The following is a 17,839-nucleotide window of genomic DNA, read 5'->3' on the forward strand; positions in this document are numbered from 1 at the left end:
TTGACGGTGGTGATATTATCTAAAGAATGTGCTAATTAAGGGTAGAAAGCAGGACAAGCAAGGTACAGATAGCTCTAGTGGCAGTGGTGTGAAGGGAAGGGATTGAAATAGGCTAAAAGGTAAAGATAAAACAATGGATGGAAATACATTTAAAAATAATGGAAATAGGTGCCATTATTTTTAAATGTGTTTCCATCCATTGTTTTATCTCTACCTTTTAGCCTATTTTGATCCCTTCCCTTCACCCCACCCCACCCCCACTAGGGCTATCTGTACCTTGCTTGTCCTGCTTTCTACCCTTAATTAGCACATTCCTTAGATAATATCACCACCATCAACACCTCTTTGTCCTTTTGTCTATGACATCTTTTGGCTATCTCCATCTATCACTGGCCCTCTATCCAGCTCTACCTGTCCCACCCGCCTCCTTTAAACCAGTTTATATTTCACCTCTTTTCTATTTTTACTTAGTTCGGTTGAAGAGTCATATGGACTCAAAACATTAGCTGTGTTCCTCTCCGCAGATGTTACCAGACCTGCTGAGTTTTTCCAGGTATTTTTATTTTTGTTTTGGATTTCCAGCATCTGCAGTTTTTTGCTTTTATCTTTGAATTCCCAGTAACTGACTCAAAAGATCTCACAACAAAGTTTCATGGCTTAAGAGTTTTACTGTAAAAAACACACTAAAAACAATATTGAGTAAATATTACTAAGCAGGCAACTAATACACTAAACTACAGCAAATATATCACCTAACATGACCAAACCACCCCCCCCCCCGCCAGACTTATATACTATATCTCACTCTCCGCTGAATTGTAGTCTATAGAGAAACCATTCCAAAGTTACTCTCAGCTTCAACAGGCCTGCTTCTCCCCATTTTTCTGAGTCATAATGTTCAGTGTCCATTGAAAGTCATTTTCCTCATTCTGAGAACCCCTGAACCGATTTCCAGCAGCAAGACCCACTCCAGTGATTCTATTTTGTTAATTATTTATTCTTTCATGGGATGTGGGTGTCGCTGGCAAGGTCAGCATCTGTTGCCCATCCTTAATTGCCTTTGAACTGAGTGACTTGCTGGACTGTTTCATAGAGCAGTTCAATGTCAACTGTATTACTGTGGGTCTGGAGTCACATGTAGGTTAAACCAAGTAATGACGACACATTTTCTTATCACAATCGACAATAGTTCATGATCACTATTACTGAGACTAGCTTTTTAATTCCAGCATTTATTAATTGGATTTAAATTCCACCAACTTCTGTGGCTGGATTTGAATCCATATCCCCACAGCATTAGATTGGGCCTCTGGCTTACTAGCCCAGTGACATTACCACCATCTTCCCTTCCCTTCCTTCTCCCGGCCACTCCAGGATAAGTGTTCCAATTCCTTAAGTTTCTATAGGTTTTGTCTCTTTCACCAGAGAATGAGCTCCTACCCACATTCTGCCTGGTGGCTGACAGAACAGATTTTTGCCCTGCTGCTCTTAGCAGCTGCTGTTTCCCTGTCTCTCTCTCCAGGACACGCACACACAGATTCTCTGGGCAGAATTTCACCAGTGCTGGGTGGGCTCGGCGGGGGCAGGCGGGGGCAATCAGGAAGTGTACTGCCGCCTCTGATCAGGGCCGGAAGATGATTTCACGCTGGTGGGTCAGTTAAAGCCCGCCCAGCGTGAAACGCGAGCTTCAGCACTCAGCACTGCCTATGTGGGTGGTGGGGGTGGGAGTGCGTGCCAGGCAAGCACAACCTTCACACATGTGCACGAGTGAGCACTTCATAATCTCCCTGAGGCACAGAGCTGCCTCGGGGAGCTGAAATGCTACAAAAAATAATAAAGAAAATAGAAATGTAAATAAACGTCCCCTCATGTGACTCTGTCATAGGAGTAGGGACATGTTATTAACTAAGTTTTAAATTTTTATTTTATTTGCTTTGGGGAACCTCATCCCGTCCATGGCTGAGGCTTCCAAAAAAGTGCAAAGGCCGCTTGAACTTTTTACCTGCCCACCAACCGTAAGGTTGGACGGGCAGCAAAAAAATTATTTAAATTATCTTTTTAATGGCCTTAATAGTCCTTTTAATTTTCAGTACATGTGCTGCTGACTCTGGTGCGTGCCCGCCAACCGAAATATCGCTGCTCGCCAACGTCATTGCACCATTTTATGCTCAGTCGGGTCGGGTGCGCGTCCGCCAGCCAAGCTAAAAGTTTTACCCTTTCAGTCAGTAAGTCTGAGTCTGCCCATAGCAAAGCCAACTGCACCTTTCATTGTGTACTGGTGTGGAAGCTGGCACTTTAATAGAACTTCAATAGGGTTTCAATAGGATGTCCCCATGGCAACTAGGTCACTAAGGCTCATCATTGGGCAGTAGGAGGTCACATGCCCATCTCCACTACTCCATTTTATCTTATATTAAAGGGGTAGCTTAGTACACAATGAATTTATAAAACCTTGCACTTGTTGCAACTTGCCCAGGCAAGTTGTGAAATTGAATTCAATAAATTTTGTAATTTGTAAGACAATACTAGAAAATAGTCAATAAAAGATTTCAGGTTGTCATAAACATCTTCAGGGAAGGGAATCCATAATCCTGCTGTACTATTTGTTGCAATCAAGGTGACTGCAGCCCTCATTTTCTTTTCCTCTGGCTCCTTCCAGGTTGCAACAGCCATCATGAGAAACATTAGACAATCTTTGGCCCATGACTTCTCTCAAAGACCAATGTTCAGCCACCCATCGGCACTACAATCAGATCCTAGGGTTAACTAGAGCCCTTGTCGAGCAGACCATTGCAGTCATCAAACAATGATTCTGAGTCTGAAACAGCTTTGGCATCCCAACTTGATGGCAGTTTGGATAATGTTGCATAACTTTGCTCTGTAACAGAGACAATTCTTGAGCACACCATATAGTATAGACCTGAAACATAATGAGGGAGAACACACATGGATAGAGTTATGTCAAATATTTCTCCCAGTCTTTCCATTTCCCAAATAAATGACATCTGTCCAAAGTTCAGCATTGACATTTGTTGTTTGGTAGGACAGAAATTGAGTATTGCTGCAAAAATAGATATTTTGTTGAAGCATTTCATCTTGTGCTCATCAGGACAATTTGCAAGAATGTAATGTAAGGGAAAATAATTTATGAGAAGAGGTGCTGATTGGTTAGCAAGTGGATTCTGAATGATAGAGGCATTGCCATCGAGAATGCACCAGTTCTTGCAGACAGAGAGAACATGTACATAAATTGTGCCTGTTTCTGCTAAACAAAATAAGTGATAGTCATTCATTGATTCATTCCTCAGGGCAATGCCTTGACCAATCAGCATCAAGCTGCATGGTTTAAATTTTGAACAATACTTGGCAGTTAACTGTCAGCCACCATCAACTGACGCATTCCCCATGGCAATGCCTCTACCAATCAGATTCCACTTTCCAACCAATCAGCACTTTCTTTTCATACAGTATGAATTTGTTGGTTTCCCTTACATTGTATTCTTGTGAATTGTCCTGATGAGTGCAAGACAAAAAGCTTCTACAAAATATCTCTTTTTTCAGCAGTATTGATATTTGTGTCAACTAGTATTACAGGATAACCAGCTATTATAGGAAAACTCTACACAGGTCTATATATTTCAAATTGGCTTACAGATACCATTACTTGTGCCACAGGATGCTGCAAGAAGGACTTATATGTAGAAATCACTGAAGTAACCATGAGCTCCATGGTTGATTACAGAGTGTTGAAGCGTTGTGTCAGAACACCACACAAATGGTGGTTGACTCCTTTGACATGTGACAGAAGATCCCTGCAGTAAATACATTCAGCTATTGCTGGTGCACTCAAATCATCTTTCTTCTAAAATCTGGGCTTCTAAAATATGCATTTCTGATATTTAGTAGAGTTAGGATGCACGCTAACCATCCAGTGTTTTGTTCCCTGGGCTTCTCTAGACCTTGGTTACTAATGCTAGGAGCATCAACTCCTACGCCATTTATGCCATGTGGGGGTGTTGAATTCTGTGCTGGTGCTTGGAAGGGTCAGAACAGGTTATGATACATCTTCTGGATGTGCTGAGTCACTATGTTTGTGTCGTTGTTACCCAGAGAAAGGGAAGAAGGACATTGAATTAGCATATGTGCCAAGGATAAGCTGTAGAGGATGAATGACAATCCAATGCACTACCAGGTTCTCATGCTGAGTGTGTGGGTGTATGACTCACAGTTAAGTCAGAAGGAAAAGGCGACAGAAGATGTCTAAATCCCAAGCTGTACCTGGCCACCAGATTAACCATCTTCAATGTAAAATGCATTCCCTCTGCTAATAATGTAATCATCTGTTCCACTGGTGTCAGAGTTTGAAGAGTAGGATGAATTACTTCAGATAGACTTCCTGCTGGTGTTTGTCAGCTTCTGCAGGAAGGGTTGAAGTGAGCGAATGAATGCCCTGTTTAATTGGTTTCAACAGCTAAGCATCATGTTCATGAGATGGAACAAAGTGTCAAGTTTTGACAAGCGAAAGGAGCAATTATAACAGCAAAAAACAGATTTTAAGGGTGTGAGTGCTAACAAAGAGGAAGTGCTGATTCCTGAAGAACCATGAAAAGTGAGGAAGAGAAAGATTGATCATATTGATGAATAAGTAGTGTCTAGCAGGATGGTACAGAGAGTATGAAAGACATGAAGGAAATCATAGTCATGCTACATTTGGCCACATCATTTAGGTCTATTTATAAACTGAAGCTAGGACTTGAATTTTTTGGATGGCGTGGTCTCTCTTCCCTTCATCCGAAGAGTGTTCCCTGCTTACTCCAAGTGTCCCACAGCCATTTCACACTCGAATGAGCATGAAGTAGCTGCAGGTGAGACTTCCATTCCTCACTTGGAATGAAGTCCTGCCTTAGAGAGCTGCAAACTGATCTGATTGGCCAGCAGCTCTTGAGTCCCTGCAGTGACAAGAGCTGCAGTGGACCAAAGAGGAAGTACACCATTAGGCCTGAGCCTAAGGGCAGGATTTTTACATCGGAGGGCGCCCACGATCAGCAGACCCAGAAGAGGCTGGGGAACGGATACCCGACCGCGATTTCACGACAGCTGGCCAATTAACAGCCAGCCAGTGTGAAGTGCATGCTGAGAAGCCCAGGGTAGGGGTGAGAACAAGTGCTGAAGTCAGTGCAGGCACAGGGGAGCACAGAATAAAAGCTCCCTGAATGGAGAGAGCTGCCTCAGGGAGCTGAAGAATGTAAATGCAATAAAAAAAGATTTTAAAATCCCCCCAAAAATGCTCATGCATCAGAATCAATCACCCTGAACATATGCAGGATAAAAATTCCGTCCAAACCTTTTTTTTTGCCCTTGGATGAGGTTTCCTGAAAAATGCAAAGGCCGCCTGGCCGATTCGCCCACCCGCCAACTGAAACATTGGACGGTGAACAAAAGACCTCCGTTAAGTAAAACTTTAATGGCCTTAATTGGCCTCTTATTTGTCGGTGGGCGCACTCCCGAATCTCGTGCGTGCATGTCGGCTGAAACATCGCACGAATACACGATGACATCGGGATGCTTGCCAACATCATCAAAAGCTATTTCATGCTCGAGCAGGTAGGGTGCCCACACACCAAGCGAAAAATTCTGCCCTAAGTCCTGGAAGCGGAAGACAAGTTAAGTTTAAGGGATCCCAGTGCAGGGAGGATGGAGAGGGCCTGGGGAGCAGGGGTGGGGGTGTCGCAAAGGGGGTGTGGTGGTGTCAGGGGAAAGGCAGGGGAGCAGGGAGGTCCAGCAAGAGTGCGCCCACAGTTAGAAGGAGGCTTCTGATGGAGGCCATTCCCTACCACCACCCTTTCCCACCTGAGATCTAGGCTCGGTCTTTTTCAGGCTTCCCCCATTCCAGGTAAATCCTCCCACCAACCTAAAACTTGAGGCTGGGCAGTAAACAATCCTTAAGTGGCCATTAACTGGCCACCCTGTGGCATGGGCAGTCTTCCCATTCGAGGCCTTGCCCGCGCCAGTGTAAAATCGCTGCGTGGTCGGGGCAGGCAGGAACCCAGAGGGAAACCCATTCCAGGCACAACCCCTGCCTAAAACCTGCCAGTGGGAGAGTGTGAAATTCTGGCCTAGGTCATGGAGGCAATCCATTGACATTCTCTTTTACTTATTTCCATTCTTGTTGTCTGATTCCTTTTTGGACTTGTGACCCATTTGTTCTATAGTCATATTATTCATGGAGTTAGGAACAAATTGTTATATTGATGTACATCCGTGATGCCACATAAACTACTGCACTGCAATCAGGTGTTGAGCAACACTGTGTCAGTCCACCAGCTGCATGGAGAAAGGTAAAAAATACAGTCGATGATGCTCCAGAATTTTGAGTCTAAAAGTGTGATTATTTTGAACCTCTGTGAACAAGGAGACATCAATTGAGAAGAGGAACTCGTTCCTGACAGTCACTTGGTCAATCAACTTCTGCATCAAGAATATTTTATGAGGGCTATGGGCCTCACTTGGAATTATTTTGCCTGGTTCTGTAGAATCTAGCTGGTCTTAGTCCCCCACAGTAAAAAGCCCTTTAAAATGCTGCTGGAGCATTGAAGAAGCCTCACCAGATTTCCCAACTCTGTAGGGAGTGACTCTTGCGTTGGCAGCTCACTGATCTAATTAAAATCTGAGCCAATAATGTAAATTGCATGGGGTCCACGCCAACTCTTCTGGTTGGCAGCCATGTACACCACATCTACAACATGCCTAATGTGAACTTCATGGGAAAATGTCCACAATTACATAGAAAAATCATAGAAATTTACAGCACAGATGGAGGTCATTCATCCCATCATGCCTGTGCCAGCCAACAAGTAGCTTTCCAGCCTAATCTCATTTTCCAGCTCTTGGTCCTTAGCCATGAAGGTTACTGCACATCAGGTGCATATCCAAGTACCTTTTAAATGTTTTGAGGGTTTTTGCATCTACCACCCTTTCAGACAATGAGTTCCAGATTCTTACCACTCTCTGGGTCAGAACATTTCTCCTTGAATTGCCACTAAACCTCCTACCTCTTATCCTAAATCTATGCCCCTTGACCTAATCAACCAAGGGCAACAGGGCCTCCCTATCCACTCTACCTAGACCCTACAAAATTTTATACACTTTAATTCAGTCTACCTTCACCTTCCTTTATTCCAAAGAAATCAACCCTTAGCCTTTGTAATGCTTCCTCATAACTTAAATTCTCCAGTCCATGCAACTTCCTTGTTAATCTCCCCTGCGCCATTTCTAGTGCAATCACATCTTTCCTATTGTGTGATGACCAGAACTGCACACATATTCCAGTTGGTCTATCTAGTGCTGGATATAGTTCCAGCATAACCTTCCAGCTCTTATATTCTACGCCTCGGTTAATAAAGGCAAGTATCCCATATGCCTTCTTGGCCACCTTATCTACCTGTCCAGCCACCTTCAGGGATCTGTGGGCATGCACTCCATGTCACTCTGCCCCTTTATATTTCTCAATGTCTTATCATTTATTGTGTATTCCATTGCCTTGTTAGCCTCCCACAATTAGATTACCTCACGCTTCTCCAGACATCAATAGTGCACTGCAGTCAAAAATGCTTCTTTGTGAACAATGCACAGGAAATCTACCTCACCGCAAAACCAGCCTCAATAGATGCAGATTTATGAGACATAAGTTAAATACGGGTGGTTAACATAGGGCGGAATTTTCAAAACCCACCCGCCCGCTGCGGTGATCTTCCGGTCCCACTGCAAATCAAAGGAGTTTTGGCTGGGTTGCTGCCTCACCTGCAGTGGGTCCCACCAATGACAGGGCCGGAAAATCCTGGCCATAGTTTTTCTTTGCTTGGCATGTCATTTTAGAAACACAGTCTTTTAGCTTCCCCAATAATCTGAGCAAGGAATAAACACCTCCTGTATTCTGAAGCTAGAAGGTTCCAGCACCAAAACTTGGGCCGGGATATTCCGGCCCTGTCACGGGCGGGACCCACCGTGGGCGAGGCGGTGCCCCAGCCAGAACCCCATTGACTTGCGGCTGGACCAGAAGGTCACACTGGCAGGCAGGTGCAGAAAATCCTGCCTTGGTCTTTAATGAATGACCTCAGCCCAGAGCAGTAGATTTGAACCCATTGCACCCTGGCTTAAGGAGGAGTAAAATTGACCAGGATTCCTGCTTTTATGTACTGTGTTAAATGTTGGGCAAAACTATGAATTAGCTTTGGTGCTCTCCATGGTAGAATAATTTACTGACATTCAACATCCAGATACATAAACACGACTAGTGAGCACTTGTGTGAGATACCAGAGGGTATTAGTGTCTGCTGAATGATATCTGATAAGAAAAGAAGAATGAAATGGGAGAAAATTGGAGAAAGGTTGAGAAATCATTACTTCTGACTACATTCTTCAAAATACTGTCACTAGGATTAGCACAGACATAGAATTGATGAAAGGGTAACAATTTTGATCAAGAGTATAGGAAGGACAACAAAGGGGTCAGCCTCATGAGCAGAACTCTTTCCCAAAAATGTTTGATAAAAAGGGTGCAAGTCTATTCCATGTTTGACAAATCATCCTTTCATCCTTAACTATGCTTCAAGCGGAAGAAGTAACCATTCACTTATTAATGACTCGGTGTCTATGGCCAGAATTTTCCGACTCTGTCGTGGTGGAACCCGCAGTGGGAGATTCAGCAGCTCAGCCAAAAGTCCATTGACTTTCAGGGGGACAGGGCGATCCCAGCGGCGGGCGGGGTTGAAAAATCCCACCCTAAGCTTTCACCAGTTACTACAGGACAACAATTAAGCATCTATCATTACTAAAAGTGTTTCAGTTACAAGTTAAACCAGTGAATGTAGACAATTTGACAGCCGAGCAACTAGGTAACACTAAGATTGCCATTGATTAGCACCATAAGATTTGCCAGAAAGCTTGACACACTGCCTTACATGTCATGGGTTTGGTTAACAAGATGACAACATACATACAAATCAGAGTGCTGCAATAACATTTTAACTTCCACATTTGGCTGGTTTGCAGGGCTTACTATGGCATCACTGCAGCGGTAGTCACAGAAATACGCCTGAGAAGATTATTTTTATGCAGAATCATTGTGACCCATGATGTTCTATATTAATGTTGTAATTAAGCTAACAATTGGATCCATACTGGAAAAGTGAGTTCAGCTGAAGAATAGAGTTTTTAAGCTAGAAATGCAGTGTTATTTTCAACGATAACAAACCTAATATATTTTGTTCTGTTATCAACTGGTGCTAAAATATTATGAACACTTATTGTCGGCTGTCCCTTGATTTGAGGATGACATCTACTCAGTATCACAAGTTTCTGCCATGGATCTTCATGTGAAGAACAGGCCAGTTCTAGACCCACAGATCTTTGGACAAATGGGGCAAGATATCACATGCAACAGTGGGATCTGGAGTGCAGGATTTGCTTCTTTTTCTTTCCTTCTCTGCCACCGCTCTGCCTCATCATTAAGGCATTTGGACTCAAAGCATGATGCATCTTGATAGGCAAGTTGTCACCATTTTCAATGATTGGTAGCAAACTCCTCCCATTCACTAATGCCAATGTTGTCACACTTCAAGGAGAGCTTCAGAGTATCTTTGAAGCATTTTCTTTGTCCTCTCCTGGAATTCTGGCCATTTGAGAGTTGAGAAAACAGGACCTGGAGGAGAAGATGCTTTTCAGCCATCCAAACACAGTGCCTAGTCCATCATAGTTGATTCTGCAGGGGTTTTGCTTGTAGGCTTGTGGAACTTGTTACAAGAAGCATTTATTCAGTGGTCCTCCCATTGATCCCAGAGGATGTAGCAGAGGCATTGTTGTTGGAATTTCTCTAGTGCTCTTATGTGTCGCTAATCCATAGTCCAGGTCTCATTGCAGTACAGGAGTGTAATGACGACAAGTGCTTTGTACACTAGCACTTTTGTTGACTGGAGGAGGTCCTTGTTGTCAAATATTCACTGCCATAGTTTTGAGAGAGGTAGCTCCCAAAGTATGGGATGTGTTTAACATATTCCAAGGTTTCTTCTTTAACATGTATAGGAGGTGGAATAATGGCTGACCGGGTGTGAGTTTTGTTTCGCCAACATTCAAGGACAGGCCCAAGTCTTTTGCATGCAGAATTGATGAGCTCAAGAGTGGCTTGAAAATCTAGTGTAGAGTGGGCAGTGACACTACAGTCACTTGCAAACTGTAAGTCATGTATATCTCTGGTGGTCAGTTTAGTTTTGGCATGGAGAAAATACTAACAATACAGTGACAATGCATTGTCAAAAAACAATGACAAGAAATTTTGGAATTCAGCTTGAGTTTCATGCTGTACACCATGCTTTCAATTGCTCTTACTGGTCATTGATATTGTGGAAGACTTTATTGCCACAATCTTTAAAGAGGAAGTGTTACAGTTTTAACTAGATTATTCCATAGCAGAGCCCTATGAAATGCACTAAAATTGGATTTGGTCATTCTTTCAATTTGTCCAAGTGTATGGCACATAGTGAGTAATGCTTTTTTTATTGCAACCTGAGACAAAAACCTCACAGGGTGAAACTAGTTAGACAACAGTACAATCTCACATTCTATTATGGTTACAGGAGGAGCCTGAAGGCATGAATATAACAATTGAACCAACTGTCTTCCTCTAAAGGCCAAATAATAGAGGAGGTTATTAACAAATTCTAAACCTTGTCTATCTGTAGGCAATATCAAAGTACGTGGCTATGCTTTTCTTGTTTTTATTCAGCCAAAGATATACAAAACATTTTATCAGTGTGATGTTATGGAACTAAGATTGACTACAGTTCACATACAGCTAATTGGAAAACTATGTAATTGGAAACTATAGGCAAAATCTTATCTTAGCGCCTGCCGGAAGGGCTGGACCATTCTCGAGACAGGAACCCAAATCTCTGATTTGTGCTCCTTGTGGTTGCACTTTTCCAGAGCTAACTAATTGTCCACCCACTTCAAAGTTCCCTGGTAAAGCAGATGAAATGATGTGACTGATGCAGCAATGAAGGATTTCTCTGACAGAGCTCACAATGGCAGAGCTCACAATCACAGAGCTCACAATGGCAGAGCTCATAATGGCAGAGCTCACAATCACAGAGCTCACAATCACGGAGCTCACAATCACAGAGCTCACAATCACAGAGCTCACAATGGCAGAGCTCACAATGGCAGAGCTCACAATCACAGAGCTCACAATGGCAGAGCTCACAATCACGGAGCTCATAATCATTGAGCTCACAATGGCAGAGTTTACAATCATTGAGCTCACAATGGCAGAGTCCACAATCACGGAGCCAACAATGGCAGAGCTCACACTCACAGTGCTCACAATGACAGAACTCACAATGGCAGAATTCACAATTACAGAGCTCACAATGGCAGAGCTCACAATCACAGAGCTCACAATGGCAGAACTCACAATGGCAGAGCTCACAATCACGGAGCTCACAATCACGGAGCTCACAATCACGGAGCTCACAATCACGGAGCTCACAATCACGGAGCTCACAATGGCAGAGCTCACAATCACAGAGCTCACAATCATAGAGCTCACTATCACAGAGCTCACAATCACAGAACTCACTATCTCAGAGCTCACTATCTCAGAGCTCACAATGGCAACAGTGTTTGCAGTAAATAAGACTTTGTAAGGGAGGAAAGAACTGCAGTGTGAATGTAAGACATAGAAAGGCTGCCCCGTGGTTTATAGACTCATGCCTGGAGATGAGGTTCATGCAATTAGGGAATGTAGAGGAGTCCTTTTCCCTGACGATGGCTGGAGGAGCAGCTTCACTGGCAGGCATGGCTTCAAGTGTGAGCAGCAGGATTGAGGTGCCAAGGACCTAAACCTAGGGCAGAAATTTTCACTCAGTGGGTGGGCATGCCCGACCCGCTCGAGCATGAAATGGCGCATGTTGATATCAGCCGAGCAAGCCGACGTCAACGTATAGCCGCATGGTAGTTTGGTTGGCAGGCGCGTGCCGGAGCCGATAGCTTGCCTGCCGACAATTAAAAGGCCTGTTAAAGCCACTAAGTTATCAATTAATGTAGTGTTTTCACTGCCTGTCCAATGTAACGGTCTTTGCATTTTTTTAGAAACCTCATCTGTGGATGGGGTGATGTTTCCAAAAGCAAATAAAAATAAAATAAAAACTTTAATTTTTCATTAACAACATGTCCCTGCTCATGACAGAGTCACATGAGGGGACATGTTTTATTACATTTTTATTTTTTAAATTTAAAAAAAAAATCTCTTCATCTCCCTGAGGCAACTCCGTGCCTCGGGGAGATTATGCAGCGCTCACTCGCACGCATGCACAAAATTTGCGCTCGACTGGCTCACACTCCCTCCCCCCCTCTTGCACAGGCAGCACTCAGCGCTGCCACCTGCATTTCACGCTGGGCGGATCTTAATTGGCCTGCCAGCGTGAAATCACTCTGCAGTGCTGATCACAGGCAATAGTCAGACTCCCACTCGCCCACACCGAGCCTGCCCACCAAAGGCAAAATTCTGCCCCTAATACTGGGAAAGGTTTAATGACCTCATGAGCCCTGGAAAGGTGAGAATTCCATAACTGTCATCACGCTCTCACCTTCCTAGCAGTCTCCTGCATAGCTCTTCTTTGACCAATACAATTTGTTGTCACACACGCTCCTTTCTCTCCAGTTTCTTCCTCAAATCTTAACCTCAACAGACAGCACTCACACTCATTGCCTATTGCCCTCTCACTCTCATTCCGCCAAATGCATACTGGCCCACACCAATGGCCTGCATATGTTAGCTGCCAGTTTACACCATATAGATCATAGGTCTATGTAGATCACAAAGATCTCACTGGCTGCTAGATGGACAAACACCACATTCACCTGCAGCCAATGTCTCTGCAGGGAAGTGCAGGTGGGCCCTGAGAAGGATAATGGAGGAAAGACTGATAGGAATAGAGGCCCACTTCACACAGCCTTTGCCCTCACCCCCTCAGACAGAGCTGCGCATGCAGCATCCTGCACTGAGGACTGAGTTTGCCCCTGCACATATACAGGTGGGACAGTGTATGACGGGGCCTTTAGGAGCTACAAAGCCCAGGGAATGTTTGCCATGGACAAGCCTGCCTCTAACCCTGCTGATGCCACTGGGTTAGCACCATTAAGAAGTGTACAAGGAAAATGTCTTAGTGGCACAAAAAAAAATCATAAGGCAACAAGAGGCTGTAGAAGTGAAAGGTGGATGCATCTCTGTAGGGAGGAGGGTTGCAGATGGTGTAGGGGTGGAAGTAATGGGAGGGGTGGTTTGTACAGGGTGGAGGCAGTCGGGGGGGGGGGGGTACAAATTGCACAGGGGTCATAAGTGAAAGATGTCAAAGCTGCAAGCACAGTTCTTAAGTGAAGCGTGCCTGAGTGAGGGCATCACAGGCTTCTGAGGTAGGCAAGTCTGTGGTTGCAGCTGCCAACGGCACTTCAGGATTCTCCAAGAATGCCGGGCGCTCTCCAACTTCTGCTGGCACCAGTTCCTGTCGTCGCTGCAGTGTCATGTTTTGCAGGAAACAGGATACCATGACAATCCAAGAATCCCATGCTAGAGTATATTGAAGGGCACCTCCAGATCAGTCAAGTCAACAGGACTCCGTTTTGAGCAACCAATTGCTTGTCTCCCAGGAGCCAACCATTGAAGCTGTCACTTGGAGAGATGAACTGTGAAGCCTGAGACAGCTGAATGATGAATGAGTCATGAGAGCTCCCTGGATACTTATCTTCTTGTACAGGTCACATACCAGTTCAACATTAAGAGATTGGAAGTCTTTTTGATTGACAAATATACTTGATTGTTGTCATGAAGCTATTAATGTTTATAATATTATTGGAAAATATTTTTCTTTTAAAGAAGAGGTTTAGTCTGTGGGTGTGTCTTAATTGGATGTAAGCCAGCTAGTCTGGGTGCCTTGATGTGAACTATTTTTGATATGTAAGAGAGGTAGCAAGCATTTGCACTTTTTGAATAGAGCATTCAAGAAGTGGGGTGAAAACTGACACCTAGCTAGCAGCTATCAAGAAATATGTTTGTATTACTAATAAAATTGGTACTATGAAAGGGGTTTTATTGTTAGAAAAGACTTGCAATACAATACGGATTTACATTCAATGAGCAGTGGTAGGTATAGCTTCAGCAGTTTTCGGGTGTGCAGAGCAGAGACAATGTAAGATTAAAGCCTGTAAGCCTACCACTTGCAAGGAACCAAAGTGAAAGGAACTCCATTTTAAATTTGTAAGGTGAAAATGCTTTGCCTGGTGTCTGGTTAAGTCTATGGGTTGCTGTTGCCTTAATGGAGATTATTTTGGGAATGTGTTAAAAGTTATGATAATAGTAATTTCAAGCCATGTGTATATATATTTTAGCCTGTTAAATTAATAAAATGTTTAATTTAGTTTAATGTAAAACCTCGAGAACTGGTGGTCTGATTCCTAATTTAAAATTGTATCTCAAACATAACACTTACAATTATAAGTTATGACAGTTGTTTAAAGATTCCCTCTGGGATTTTTAAATAACTCAGCTGTACCAATGCATCAGTCATAACACTGTTCTGATGGCAGCTTCAAAGCCACATGGCGAAGTCCACGACCCACTGGACACTTAGAAATTGCATCAGAGAAGCAAAACCAACAGCCCTCTTGGTTTAAATAGACTTATCCATCTCAAAGTTGATGTAGTGAAAAGTCCTTGCAAACAAGGCATCGGTGACCATGCTGATGCAGTTATGGGTTACAGATTTCAAAATCTATATATTAACTGCTGAGCCCTGGAAGGATCTTGATGCGGAGAAGTTGAGGGCTGTGGTCACCTTGACAACCATGGCAGTAGATGACCAGGTCCTACTCTTGAACAGAGATCGTCTTTCAAGAGGCTGCAGAGGTCTGGATTCAACCTCGTACAAGAGCCTGAGCTATCGGAAGCACTGCTGCTCAGAGAAGTTGAGGAAGCTGAGTGTATTGCCTCCTTCAAGGTTACTGGTCTGCCTTCTGGGTTGGCATTTTAATTGTGTGATATTAGCAGCTGATATATTTGGATGAAATACACCTATCTGATATTTTGGCATAGATACTAATCCCCTTGATTTAAATGGCTAATGTCTTTAACATAATACTAGATGAAGGAATTTGATACAAATTTATGAACAGTTTTCTTACTCATATGGACCCCAGAGTCAATCCATCTTTTTTTTTTCATTTTTTAATTAGCCCTCTTCTTGGATCTTAAAGGGTCACTGTCCACTTAGAAAAAGATATTCAACATTTTTTTGGCTTGTGAAGAACCAACAGAGTGTCGTTATTGTTATTCATATATTAAATTGTTAACTGTTTGTAAATAAAGTGTTTGTTAAATGTGCTTTGATGAACCACGTGAATTTTAAGAGATTTGACTTCAACTACTTATAATATTTCACAAAACTGTTACCAATTTTTTAAAAAAATTCTATCTTTTCTCTTTCTCTTTATTCCCCTTAGGGTCTTACACCCACACACTACAATGCTCTATGAAACTTGATTGTACTGATTACACAATTACCTTCTATCCCACACAGTATGGGAGCACAGCAACCTACAAAGCAACCATATTACAATTTTCATAGCTCCACTTTGCACAAAACCCCCAGTTTGTTGAAAACTGTCTTTATACAACAGCAATATTTTCTGAAAAACTTGATAATAACTACTTAAGCATCATTAACATATAACAAGGAAGACTTCAAATAAAACTACCCACAATAACAATGATCTAGCAATAACAGTATCTGTGGCATGTATGCTAGTTGCCTTAATCCCTTATTTGAAAGAAAGACTTAATTTATTGTGCATGTTAAAACGTCTCAGAAATATCACAAAACTTCCTACAATTAGATTCGCATCGCATACTTTTATCTGTAGGGAAACAAACAGTATCTATTTTGCATATACAATCCTTCAAACATCAGTGAAATGAGTGACCAGTTAGTCATCTTTTCCTCAGAGTTGATTGAAGAAGTAATATTAGTCAGAACACCTCTTCTTGCTTTGTTCAATAGTGTCCAATGATCTTCAATGTTCATCTGAACCATCAGAGCAAGTAATCAGAGCCAGGACTTTTTACTTTGACAAAATCCTAATACATCTACAATGCACGGGAGTTCTACCTACTCAATGACCTGGTCCTGACATCGGCTAATTTTCCACAATCGTAATAATTTGCATTTTTTTGGTATTTTCTTGAAGAACTTTCCAACTCTACAGAAGGCTCCGACCTTCTGCAAATTATCTCTGGCCAGTGGTAGAATCATTTTAGGCTTTTGAGGCCTGTTGCAGTGTATTTAGCCTAGCTGTCCTTGGGCTGATGACTAATGTTTCAATTGTTTATACATTATGGGGTGTGTGCGTGTGTGAGAGAGAGCCGGTGCAGACATGATGGGCTAAATGGCCTCCTTCTACACTGTAACAATTCTGTGATTCTGTGTGGGTGTGGTCAGCTCAGTTGGCTGGATGGCTAGCATGTGGTGCAGAATAACACCAACAGCATGGGCTCATTTCCCATTCTGGCTGAGATAGACTTGGGACTTGCATCCTCCCCTTGCCCACTGAGAGCTGAAAGAAATGGGAAACCACCAGTGACAAAAACTACCCAGGAAAACAGCTCAAGATGAAGCATCAGCAGACAAAGAGCCCAGGACCTGCCTTTGGGCAGAACACTCATGGAATGGAATAAAATATGGGAAGTTGAATCCATCACCCTGTGAGAGATATAAGCTTCCCTTAGGTGAAGGGGAAAAAAAAAACCTGCATGGCTACGGGGAAATGCTGGGGGATTAAAACTAATTAGATAGCTCTTTCAAATGTGGGTCAATTGGCCTCCTACTGTGCTGTACGATAATGGGCAGGACTTTCCCTTCGTTAGGCAGGCGCGGGGGCGGCCGCAAAACGGACTGCCGTCCGTGATCGGGCCCTGACCACGATTCATGCTAGCTGGCCAATTAACGGCCAGCCGGCGTGAAAGGTGCGCTGAAAGACTCAGCGCTATCAGGGTGGGGGTGGGAGGAGGGCAAGCACGAAAGTCTGTGCATTGCACGGGGGAGCGCTCACTGACAGCTCCTTGAGGGCACAGAGCTGCCTCAGGGAGCTGAAGATTTGCACAAAGGAAAATAAAGCTTTAATAAATGAGATAAACATGTCCCCACATGTGACTCAGTCACATAAAGAGGGATACGTTTAAAATGAAGTGGAAAACATTTTTTGAGGTTTTTACTTACTGTTCGAAACTTCACCCTGCCCATGGATGAGGTTTCATAAAAACTGCAAAGGCCACCTGATCTATTCAGCCGTCTGCCAACCGAATGGTTGAGCAGGCATCAAAAAATACAACCTAATTAATACTTTAAGGGCCTTAATAGGCCTCTTTATCAGGTACACTGCCGACTCTCGCACGCACCCACCGACCGAATGATCGCGAGAGTACGTGATGACGTCGGGACGTTCACCCGATGTCATTGTGCGAGATTTTACACCCGATCAGGTCAGGCACACGCCTGCCCGACTGACATAAAATCCTTCCCAATATGATTATTTTTTTGAAATCCCTCCTGGTGATGCACATGAAGATTCAAGGCAAAATAACAAACCTTACAGCAATTGACAAGCAGAATAGCAATTTTGGTGGAAGCATTTAGAGTCTGTTTTTTGTTCTTTCACAGGCATTTGTTGCCTATCCCTAATTGCCCTTGAGAAGGTGGTGGTGAGCTGTCTTCTTGAACAGCTGTATTCCATGAGG

The sequence above is a fragment of the Carcharodon carcharias genome, chromosome 9, assembly GCF_017639515.1.
Source record: "Carcharodon carcharias isolate sCarCar2 chromosome 9, sCarCar2.pri, whole genome shotgun sequence".
NCBI lineage: Eukaryota > Metazoa > Chordata > Chondrichthyes > Lamniformes > Lamnidae > Carcharodon > Carcharodon carcharias.